The sequence below is a fragment of the Trachurus japonicus genome, chromosome 3 (assembly GCF_045865225.1).
Source record: "Trachurus japonicus isolate A0001 chromosome 3, Traja_1.0".
Taxonomy (NCBI): Eukaryota; Metazoa; Chordata; class Actinopteri; order Carangiformes; family Carangidae; genus Trachurus; species Trachurus japonicus.
In genome coordinates, this window is record NC_140909.1 from 36,141,764 (window position 1) to 36,154,509 (window position 12,746).

The window sequence follows — 12,746 nt, forward strand, 5'->3', positions numbered from 1 at the left end:
AATCCAAACACATGTTAAACACACATTCTCCTGTTCCCTCTCCGCTCCACAGACCCGAGGCATGGCTCTCATCTAATGGACAATAACAAGGCAGTTAATAGCAGCAGGACATAGTTCAGTCCCACTCAGACACTAAATCAATCTGTTCCAAATAAACATCAGCCTTTTACGCCACTTGCTCATCCTGAAACCTGAGTTTAGAGTGTGACACCTCTGATTTATTACAGTCTAGTGACAAACAGATGAAAAGTTAATTAATCCTGGATTTAATACAGTACAGTCGGTGAACTAAACATCTTCGTTCCTCCTCATATTTCTGCTGCCTGTCATGGTTCCTGTGTCAGAGCTCTCTGATCTAAATATCCCTTCCTGCATTTAAGAGGAACTGTTTCAAAAGTTCACCATGTTTCCTTTCTTACATAAACACAAGGACATGTAGGCCAGACACTGTCATTTTTTTTTTTATTCTGCTCAAATTATATTGCTTAAGTTTAACTTGATTTGTTTTTCTCATGGAAATCCTCCAAGTCTTTCCAGTTAGAAATTCTTGAGCTGACTCTCACATCAGACAGCCACAACTCCGCAACGTCTCCGAGAAATTACATCATACAGTATATTATAGTGTACTGCCACTAAAATTATAGTTTTTTCATTAAAAATATTGAGAAACATTAATAATGAACAAATCGGTCAAATCACAAAAGTGCAATGCAGAAAATATCTGAAAAGAAAATATCTTTTTCTTTCTTTAACCTTTATTTACCCAGGCAACAAGCAAATTAAGAACAAAATTCTTATTTTCAAGTGCAGCCTGAAAAGAGCTCGAAGCTCTTTAAGGGGAAGGGGGAGGGGAGTGCTAAAAGTGAAAACAAGGTTATATAAATTACACTTAGAAATGATAAATGTTCAACATATTTATATCATTTTTAGTATAATTTTCAACTTATAACTAAAGCATTAGCCTACTACATTTCCTCTGGTCTTGAGCACTCACAGGACTTGGTTAAGGTTAGGAGAATCAGTATTTTGGTTTGGTTAACTTGAAGAATTAAACTAGGTAAATTGAATTAACATTTAACCACAACCACAATCTCTGAAAAGTGTTTTTGTTGCCTCAGTTACAGTGTGCATGAGCTGTGGTTTGTTAAAGACTGGGTGGGGAGGGTGGGAGTGGGAAAAAAAATAGATATTAGCTCTGGTCTTTTTTTTTTTTTTGCATCATCACATCATCAACATGAAATAAATGTTCATTTCTCATTTCTAGAAATTGTAAAACCTGCAGGTAAGTTTGCTCGGCTTCTGTAAATCTGAAATCTCTGAGAAGAGAATCAAACATTTTGTTTTGTTGTATAAGGTTAAAACTCATTGTGGTGTGAAATTCTCCTCTGAACTGGTTCCAATTGTTGTTTATTTCTGCCTGACAAACTGAACTATCCCTTTGACGTGTTTAGACAATCGGACGTTTTCTCCCCCTCTCGCATGTGAAAGTCACACAAACACACATTTACTATTACAGACAACACACTTCATCTCATTCCGTATGTTTTCACGGGTCACGGGCTGCGTCCTGTGAAAGTTGGATTTTTAAATAGATTTCACAATAACTGCTCCCAGCTCATGAAAAACCAGGGTCCTGCAAAATCAGTATTTTCTAAAGGCTGCATTTTCTTTGCAAATAGCTTTAAATTGTGACTCATTACGAGTAAGACACAGCAACCATTAACTAAAAAGGAATATTCAGGTTGCAATTTAGGGCCGGGAGGCATTCAGCAGAAGTAAGAGCACAGGAGCAGTGAGCAGAACTAATTTCATCAAATATTAAACCTGGTTAGGAGGCTCAGCTGAGCGGTGCAGGAGTCCAGTGGGATTTCCCAGTCTGGCTGCACGAGGAGAGCTGAAGGATCATGGGACATTTTGTACAGGAAGTGGACCTGTGTGGTAGCCATTTTGAAAAGTAATTAATACAATTCATTGTAGCATAATCTCAGTATATTTGTCTCCATCGTTACTGGATTCAAAACTATAGCTACTTTCAAAGTCAAAATAGAATCATTTGGAGCTGACTGGAACAGTCTGCTGAATTATGAAAATAAAAAAATGAACAATGTTTAAATAAAAGAGGTAATGAAAAGAGTCTTGCTGAAGAACATGTAAAAGTTAAAGTCTACATACAATAATAAAAGCATTCAAGTTTGGGTACAATACAAAACACTCAAATGAAGTATTTAGGTGTATTTATATAATCATGGCTTCTATGTTTTATTTGATGGAGTGTTTTTATTCCTGTGCAGTAATGTGTGATATCCTGCTCTCTAAGGAAAGCTGCATTCAGAGGCTATCATGTTTAAATATGACTGAGAGTTTTCAGTGAGGTTCTGTGTTTCTTCTTAAGGCACTTAAAGCTGAGTGTCCTCTGGTGTTACTTTTTTCTTTTCTTTTTGATGAGTTTCATGAATGTCTAAATGACTAAAATATATGGGTATGATGGAAGTTTCAAGCATTTAAAGAGAAGCAGACTGGCTTCATTGATGCACAGAACAGAAGTGAGAGTTATCTAAAGAACACACATGAATCATTTTGAAAAACCTCCTCACTCCCAGAAAGTGCAGGCTCTTACAACCCCGGCCGTCATCCCCTGCACTCTCCTTGATGCAAAACGACTGCATGAATTTTATTTTGGAAAATGGAGGCTCTGTACTTCAGGTGGACATTTTAGGGCCGTGGTAAGGTTCTGGGCTGAGAGGTGGGGGGCTCTGATGGGGGAACTAGGAGAGAGGGAATGTTTTGGGGGGTAAAGTAAAGTGCATTACCCACAGGCAGCCAATAGGTTGGCACTATCCCGTCGCCCTCCATCGCCTCCACTCAGCTCCTCCATCTGAAGCGTACTTAGCACCATCCATAATGCATGCTCAGCCTCCCCCCTCCACGCACAGGCCTGTCATGGCTCGTTCCCTTCGACAACTCAGCCCAACTCTACTTTTGCCCCTAAGAGGATGCGGACGGTTGCATAATTTAGTTGCCGCCTGCTGTGTTCTGGGCTCATCTCTTATCAAAAATGTAACAGACGGAGTTTCTGGGGGTGTTTTATCTAAAGGGGGCGATGGAAGATGTTCCAGTTGAGACAATGGACGTAGGCGTGGGCCAGAAGTTCTCCAACTTCTTTCCCTGCAACTTTTCTCAATCCCCACAGAGCCAGTGACATGTGTGGTAAAACTGTCCACGTGGTTACTGCAGAAAATCTCCTCTAACGGCAAATCTTAAAAAAGATATTGTTGTTCTGTGTTTAAGATGACTATGAAGAGAATTTTTATTCTAATCTTTATTTAAAGTGATAGTTCAACATTTTGGCAAATTGGCCCATTGCCACAATCTCTATAGTTTTAGGAGTAGGTTCGTTACCTTTAATTGTCGGTGCAAGCTATTTTTAGAATGGCGGAGCAGAGCCGCGAGCTGCTCAGAGCTACACTACGGAGGCTAATGGGATTTCTTGGTTTCCCTCATCAAACTCATCAAATACACAATCCAACAACTCCAAAACGCTCTGGTGGACAAGTTGTGACCTGCACATTTACCACGCTATGAGATAATAACACAACGTTACCAGACAGAGTTGTTTTAGAGGTAAATTCATGCAAAACCGCTGATGTGTGTTTCCGTTGGGGGCAGTTTTTCAGCAAGCAGTCTCTGCATTTACCTTGAAAACAACTCCATCTCATAACGTTCTGTTATTATCTCATAGCGTGGTGAATGTGCAGGTCACAACTTGTCCACCAGAGTGTTTTGGAGTTGTTGGATTGTGTATTTGATGAGTTTGATGAGGGAAACCAAGAAATCCAATTAGATTCAAGCAGCTCTGCTCCGCCGTTCTAAAAATAGCTTGCACCGACACCGACCGTCAAATAAAGGTAACGAACCTACTGCTATGACTATAGCAATGGCAATGGGCCAATTTGCCAAAAATGTTGAACTATCCCTTTAAGCCTGCACTAATAAATATACCATATTTTCAGATTTTTAAAATCAAGTCCTTACTTTGGCAAACTAGACCTTCTTTCAGATGTGTCTTTGAAGGTCTAACGTGATATGTATCTGAGCATATGGGTGCGCGGGGGGGATCAAGGTATATAACATACATTTCATAAATCAGAGCATTGTTTCATTGAAGCTGATACAGGGAAACAAAAGGCCCATTGAAGGTACCTCATGCAGCCAGGGTGGCCAGCTGCAGTTGGGCAGGTCAAGGTGACTGAGGTCACACAGAGAAGAAAGATATTTAAGAGAAGAGACGAACACCTGCTGAGAATATCTGACTTCACCCTGTTAAAGAAAAGATCACAGAGTATTTGCTGTTGTGTCTTCAGTTAAACCAGTAAAAGTGACATTTACCTCGTTAGGGAATGTTGAATTTCTTAAATCAAAAAGCAGAGGCCTTATTTCTCTTCTTTTCTTACTGACAGATCACTGTCTCAAAAATTCATCATACATACACTGTTTATTGTATACTACTGCGCTTCCTTCCCGACTCTTCTGTAGTCTGACTTGACATCCCTGTCCTTCATGTCCTTCACATGCAAAAAAAAGCCTAAAGTTGCTGTATGTAAGTTTTCTGTGCTGCAGAAGGTTAGCTCTATTAGCACTATTTCTCCATCCTCCCATGCTGAACTGTGACTCACTAATGCAGTGTTTTTCAACCTTGGGGTCGGGACCCCACGTGGGGTCACCTGAAATTCAAATGGGGTCGCCTGAAATGTCTAGTAATTGATTAAAAAAAAAAAAATTACTGATAATTTGTTTTAAACTAATTATTATTCTTTTTAAAATCATGAGTAAAAACACCACACACAATCTTAAACATCTGTATAATAGCCCACTATACTTTCACTTTCTTCAAATAAAATGGTAATGGCAAAGGCAATTTTCCACCATGCATGTGGACGATAAAGATTTATTGTATTGTATTTCTTTTTAAAAAGCAGCATATAAAAATATCTGAGCTGGCGCTTCTTGATTGACGACGGGGTCGCCAGACATTTGTGATGTCACAATGCGGTCATGAGCCAAAAAAGGTTGGGAACCACTGCTCTAATGCAAAGTCGTAGTAGTCATAGTTACCATGCTAACTTCACAGTCGAACCAAAGAAGCAATAGAGGCAGAAGAAAGTCAAGAGTTAGAGTTGGCGTTGCCTCCTGCAGAGAGCTCTACAGTAAGTAAAGGTTTGTAAACTTCTTTTAAACTGGAAGGGAAACAGCAGTGAAAGCTAACTTACAGCTGCCAGTGTGCTCATGCATATTAGAACAAATACACTGAACAATAATGTATTATTAAAAGATGTAAACATGATGGGTAAATGTCAGTTGCCACCTTTTACACTCGGTTGAATGCAGTAAATTAAGTTTATATGGCAACACTTGCTAGATACTGCAGCAATTAGATTTATTCCACAATGCATTAAGATCAATAATTAAATGTGCGTTAATGTATTAGATCGTTTATGAAATATATATTCTGTTGCATAAGAGACATACGTTTTGGCATGTCGCTTCCTGGCCTGCGTGATGTTTGATGGGTGATGTGGAGGAACTTACAGTGCACTGTGGAAAGACGGCAGGCGCAGCTTCACATCATGCTCAGCTTGTTTCCTGTAGAAACAGAAAAATGTAATGCTGATCAAGGTGCTGCTGCAGCGCTCTGAGCTCATCTCATTCACTCTTAGCACACAAGTGCTGCTGTGACACTCACTTAGCGTGCTACAGTCTGTACACTGTAGCATGTGAGCTATGTGTGTTGCATGCTGAACACTCTCACATAGTCAAACCAATCACAGCAGCAGATTGTACTGCAGAAAGGATTACTTCCTTTTCAGATGCAGTTTTTTCCTGCTTTTGAGTCTCATCTCTTATACATGGCAGTTTCATTATTTCTACCTGACACCCAGAATCCAGCAGCAGTCTACAGCTGACATAATTAGTTCATCAATAAATTGGTCAATTGACAGAAAGTTTGTCATTAACAATTTTGATGAGAGACTCATACAGTACAGAAGCATGTGAGCAAGTAATTGTTAAAGAAAATAATTGTCACATGTATGAAAATAATCGTTAGTTGCAGCCTTACTTCTTCCATGATAGATAATAATTAGATTATAATAAATAATAGTAATAATAACACACTGAATCAAGAGACCTCAACATTAACTAAAACACACAAGTGCCTAAAAGAGGGTTAGATGTTATATTTCAATGATGTAAAATTAAGAACAAATCTGTGATTAATAAAATTAATAAATCGCTCCTCTGGGGCTCCTGGTTTTGGACTTTCACTGTGCTACATTTAAAAGAGAAATGTTATACTTTTGACTTCACTACATTTCTATGACTCATTCTTTTAAAGGAGTGATTTAAGTCAATGGAATAAGTCTCTTTTATTTTGAAATAAACTGCAGTAGACCATATCATCACAGGAAAGAAAACAGTCCCAGGCAGCTCCTCCACTGTCAGTCACGTCTCAGTTTGAGTCACGATGCTGCGTGAGAGAGAAAGAAAGAAAGAAAGAAAGAAAGAAAGAAAGAAAGAAAGAAAGAAAGAGAGAAAGAAAGAAAGAAAGAAATATTCCTCCTGTGTTAAATGTTTGCTGTCTTTACCAGGCTGTTGATTAAATTGTGTCTTTATCTCTAGAGACTTTGTATCATATCCTACAAGCTTTGATTCGTCAGTTTCTACAGCAGGCCTCGGCTTCTGAAAATGTGGGACAACACAACAATGAATAGTGTCGACATAAATAGCACTAATACCGACGTATTTTTAGATATCAAATTGCAGTAGGCCTACTTTAACTCAAATAAATACTTGTCTGAACAGCTTTCACTAGTATTGCAGTAATATTTGACCAGGACTCTGACTCTACACTTTGACTCCAGTAATATGGAGCTGTGTACTTTGTCCACCTCTGGTTAGAAGTGAACCCAGTTTGGATTCTGGGTACGGCTGCCTCTCAGCGTTAGGCCCTTTCACCTCATCAACTATTAAAGAGAAAAAAGCACAAAACTATTTAACAGACTTCAAGACTTCAATTTCATTCATTTCTTTTTCAGCACTACACACCCAATTTACTATCAGTCTTACCTGATTTATCATTGCACCCATGCCAATGGCAAATATATCTTCAGAAAACTAAATAAGGTGTTTGAATGCTATTATTTCATGATTGTCTAAAACTGAGTTCTTATTCAGGTTTATGAATAAGAGAATCAGCTTAGAGACACACAGTTAATATTCCCAGCTGGTTTTACTGCTTGATCACCTCCCCACACTAGAGTTTAACCCCAGCACCTCATTAGGTAAGAAGGCCATAGTTGCAGGCAAAAACAACTGACAATCATAACAAACTGTCTGTGTTGTCTTTTGCCTGGGACATGTAAGGTATCAGCTGTAGGATGAAATCCTGTGTGTCCTGTTTCTAAATAATCACTGTATCATGTTGATATAAGCTTGACATCTTGTCCTTATTTTAGGTTCGTCCAATAGAGTGAGGAAAAGATTTTACGAGCCAAAGATGTTTTTCCCCCGAACCAGTGAGAGCACTCAGTCTTGTAACTGAAGCTGAGTCAGGATCACGTTGTTGACAGCAACTCTGTAATATTATTTCAAGGCCATGTAACTTCTTAGCCCAAAAACCCCTAACAATGCCACTATACTGTGCTGTGCCAGAAAGACCTGCTGCTATCACGTGGCAGCAGCCACAATAGTTCATATACCACTCCATAATAGGTCATATCAGCAGCACGGCTTGTAATTATTGTTTACTGCCACTCTGGCTCCATTTATGGTGAACCGTCTTGAACTGGTGGTGAGCAGCGAGTCTGTAATCTCAAGGATTTGCAGGCTGCTCGCAAAATTACTGTCATGGATGAGGAGGTTATTTAATTCCTGATTCCCAGTAAGGTCAGGATTTCACACATCAGTGAGTGAACTTGGCTTTAAATGGGAGCTTGATGGTTAGTGGTACAGTCAGTAGGAGAGGTAATGATGAGGAGTAATGCTGGATCTCAGTCTGTCGACATGTGCTGTGTTCTTACGGCAGAACATCAAGGCCACTCCAGCTTTTTTCAGAGATTTGGAGTTTTGCGGTGACCTGAGGTGCAGTTTATAGTTCATAAATGAAAATTACACTTGGCACCGCGTGTGTACCGTTTAATAATATCAACAATCCAGCTTGACCACAGGTCTGTTATTATGGCTGCTGTCCACAAAAGCTGCACGCTGTGCAGTCAGTGGCTCAGGATCCACAGACTGATACTGTTCTTCTTCAGGGATGACAAAGATTGACATTATTCCTTATTGGCCATATTCCCCAGTGGACTACTGACATTGCAACTAAGTCCTTTGTTAGCAGACTTGTTTTGCCTGATCCTGAGATGTATAGCAGATCACTTCCTGCAACATACTGAACACATCAAATTAAATTTGTGTCCACTGTTTCTGTGCATCAGATTTTTGGCAACATTCTGGCAAATTGGCCCATTGCCATAATCCCTATAGTTTTAGGAGTAGGTTCATTACCTTTATTTGTCAGTGCAAGAACAACAACAACAACTCTGTCTTGTAACGTTCCGTTGTTATCTTATAGCGTGGTGAATGTGCAGGTCACAATGTCCATGTGAGCGTTTTGGAGTTGTTGGATTGTGTATTCACTAGTGTTGTGACGTTCACGAACGAACCGATTCTATTGAACGGCTCGTTAACATGAACGATGGGAACCGAGTCACAGCTGGGAACCGTTCTTTTTTTTTTTCTCAGATATTAGTGGGATATCTAATTTTGTATTATTTTGTTCCAAATCTCACCCCATTATTTCCAAGATAAAATGAGTAACCACCAGGCTGGCTTCTTAAAACTTAATAAATATTTAAAAAATCAGTCAAACGTTCCATTGTTATTTTTGAACGGCTCTTTGAAAGGAACGGTCACCAAGATCCGGCTCCCCTCAAAGAGCCATTTTGGAGTTGTTGGATTGTGTATTTGATGAGTTTGATGAGGGAAACCAAGAAATTCCATTAGATTCAAGCAGCTCTGCTCTGCCGTTCTAAAAATAGCTTGCACCGACACCGACCGTCCTAAAACTATAGGGATTATGGCAATGGGCAAATTTGCCAAAATGTTGAACTATCCCTTTAAGGTCATTAAATAATAAAACAATGTCCCTGACACTTGAGTTTAAAGCAAAAAATATATATAAAAAATAAAAAAGGGAGATGCCAAATTTGTCAACATGACTGTGATACAAACTGTATTCACATGTTTTGCCGTTGTGGTGAGTCACATTTGTTCTGTGTTTCAGAACAAATTATGGGATGCCTTGGTGCTGGCATTGAGTGAATTTTATTTTACTTGGTCTTTTGTGATTTAAATCAGTATTATGTTTACTTACTATCTTACTTACGCAGGGAGACGCAGCCGTGATAAAAAAAACAACAACAAAAAACCCTTCAACACTATTTGTTGATGAGGAAGAGGAAGACACTGACTGTATAGTTCAACATGCTGAACAGTGCGACTCTCTTCTCCTCTAAACCATCTCGGACCTGCAGCAGCTGGTGATACGTGGTAACAAGTCTCCAGATCAGTGACAGGATCGAGATGAGGAGGACGAGACTCTGAAATGGCAGCAAGTCTCATGTCATGTTTAACCTCGTATGCTAACTGTTTTTTTCCCCTCTCCTCTGGGGCTGAAGGAGAGATGGGAAGATGAGTGCTGTGTAGAACCCCCCACCACTATCCCCACCCCCTCCTCTTGTTTCTGTCTCCTCCAGTCTCACATTCTCCCCCCTTTTCTCTCTTTTCACTCTTCCTTCCTCCTCCTCCTATCTCCTCCTGCTCCTCCTCCAGTGCTAGCAGGATAACATACCGCCTGCCTCTTGTTTGGATAAGTTAATGCTGAGATGTCAGCCTTGATTCTGATGTATACCACCTGCCTTGGCCTCCGGCTGACCTCGTACTCCAGCTCCCACTGCAGAGACATTCCAGTGCTTTTCTGGGACTGTGTTTACACTGCAACAGATTGCCCAGCTCTCTCTGTCTGCTTCATCACAGTGGACACTAGTGGTGGGCCTCTATACGCCTCAGTCCAGACTCATCCCCAATATACGCTCGTGTTCTCCTGTGGGTGCGCCATAAGTGAGCCGGCCAGAGATCCAGAGAGACGGTGTTGTTGTTCAAGAATGGGAGCGTGAGTATGGAAGTTTGGGACTCCAACACTAATTTCGCCAGATTTAGATTCAGAGGTCAGTGGACTGGGCATCTCTGTTTCTGTGTTTTGGGCTCGGCCTCAGGAGAGGAGGCCTGCGAGCAGCTCCAGTCATTCAGATGCCAGGACCCTCCCCCTCAGCACTGAGAGAGCTCATGTGAACACCATGACCTCACTGCGTCTGCCCTTAAAAATGAATTAGTGCTACTGATTTACAGTTAAAGCCCATGTAAGATCTTAAGCAAAAGACTGAAGTCAGATGAAAAGAGGTTTTCATTGCAGGAGTCTAGGCCAAGTCTTAATCGTAGATGCGCCTCAAATATCTCAGTCTTTAATGGGACGTCAACCACAGAGTTGGCTCAGAGAAACTCGGCAGTGGAGGGTGAATAACACCTGACCGTGAGTGCATTTGTTTAGCAGCTGAGGATACCAACATTGATACAAATTAACACAATGTAATGATGCTGAAAGTATTAATTGTACTTTTTAGGAGGTTAGCTATTTTATATTAGGCTATATACACCTGTGTTTTCTGACATTGTCCTGCACTATGTTCACACACCTTGGTGTCCACGGGATGAGATAATGTCGCTAATGACTATAATTAATTACATTTACATCGTTCATGTAACTCAAGGACACAAATAAGTTAAAACATAAGTGAATTTTTAATTTATTTAAAACGACGCCAAGGTGGAGAACTATTTAGCCTAACAGCATTAATGAAGACTTGAAACTATGGCTTGATTATATTACTTAAAAAAATATATATTTTATTCTGCCTGTAAATATTGAATTGTGAGACTTTAATAAAGTGAGATGCCTTCGTATCTGTGTTTATTTTTGTTACCAGCAAAGGCAGATGTTATTCTGACCACAGCAATTGGTCATTCTGTTGCTACAGCAACTGGCATTACTACGGTCCCAAAGCGGTTACGTTGTACCTGACAATATTACAGCTGCCATTTTGTCAAATCTGTATCAGGTTTATTTCATTTATCCACAAAAGGTCTTGTTGGAGTGTTGCATTCAGGTACTTCTGTTAGATTACAGCTGATGGGTCAGTGTACACTGCTTAACAAGCAATCTGTAACAACAAAGACCAATGTCATCAAGGCATTGATGACATTGTTGTATTATTGTGGCCTGTTTATTAGATCTACACCATGATGAATTGTCCACTATCTATATTGCTACCTTATAGTGTGGTGATTTAATACTTTCATCTGCTTCATATATCTTTACATTTTTAATTGGTGCAGGAATAAAATGTGTTAGTGAGGTCTGTGGGAAACTACACTGGATATTTCCCCCCCATAATTTTACATTTTATAGAGAAGATGATACAATTTGCAAATGAAAACAATCATTTATTAAAGTTAATTTATAAAATTGGGGACTTAAAAAGGCTATTAATCTTTGTTGGTTTTGTATGAAAGACAAGACAAGGCAAGTGTTACCTGCAAATCTTAACCAGCTAGGAGTTATCATGATATGATAGGCTACTAACCTAACTCTTCTATTATTTAAGAATTTGTTCAACTTGGTCTTTAAAATCATTTAAAGTGCAGCTTAGCAAACATATCAGTCACTTCTTAAACAAACACAAATTATTATAATCATTGTATTACACGTGTTGAGTGCAGAATGTGAAAATATTGGCGAGAGCGTCTCTTCTGTACACAGGGCTGTAGCTGCAACTGAAGGCACTGAGCTCGTGTCCACGTGTGTTTCTGGGAATGTGTGGGACATTATAACAAACTGAGGGGGAGTTGACTTTCTACTATTACGCACAAAATATACATGATGGATTTTCAAAGGCAGATTCAGGAAGTCAGTGGTCTCAACATACAGTATTTAACTGTTTAAGACCAAAAAAGAGGACAATATAAGATTTCAATAAAACAAAGGGATATTATTATTCCAGCAGAATTACTTTTTCAGGTGATGAGGAGAGGGTTTTATACTGTATGTTCATTGTATGGGATGTAAAAATAAATCTAGCTATTCCAACACATTAAATGCAATCATTCTTATTTATTGGTGGCTATCTTGGTTCTGTTGGGGGAACTTGCACTCAGTATTTCCAAAATCGTCATTTACCATAAGAATCCTCTGCTGCAGCTGCTAGTTGCAACTTAAATTAAATTGCAAAGAATCGTGTCGGTGTCTGTTCAGGATCATTCCTACATGTGAAGCTCATCATCACTTGGTGATAAAGTAGATAAAACTGTTTGCTATGGCTCAGCAAAACCATGATTAAAAGAAGCTGGGCACAAAATTATACATGCTGGACCTTGTGGTGGCCGTGTCATCACAGCGACTTTACTGCAGCATTAACAGCCGGTTTCCATCCAGACATGACCACCTACATAGTGAGTAACGGACTGCTCATTACTGGTAAAACACACACTCATTTGTGGTCCCATTCACCACCTGCTCTTTGACTCAACACAGCTCAGCTCAGGATATTTAAATCACTACCTTGAACACTGTGGGCTGT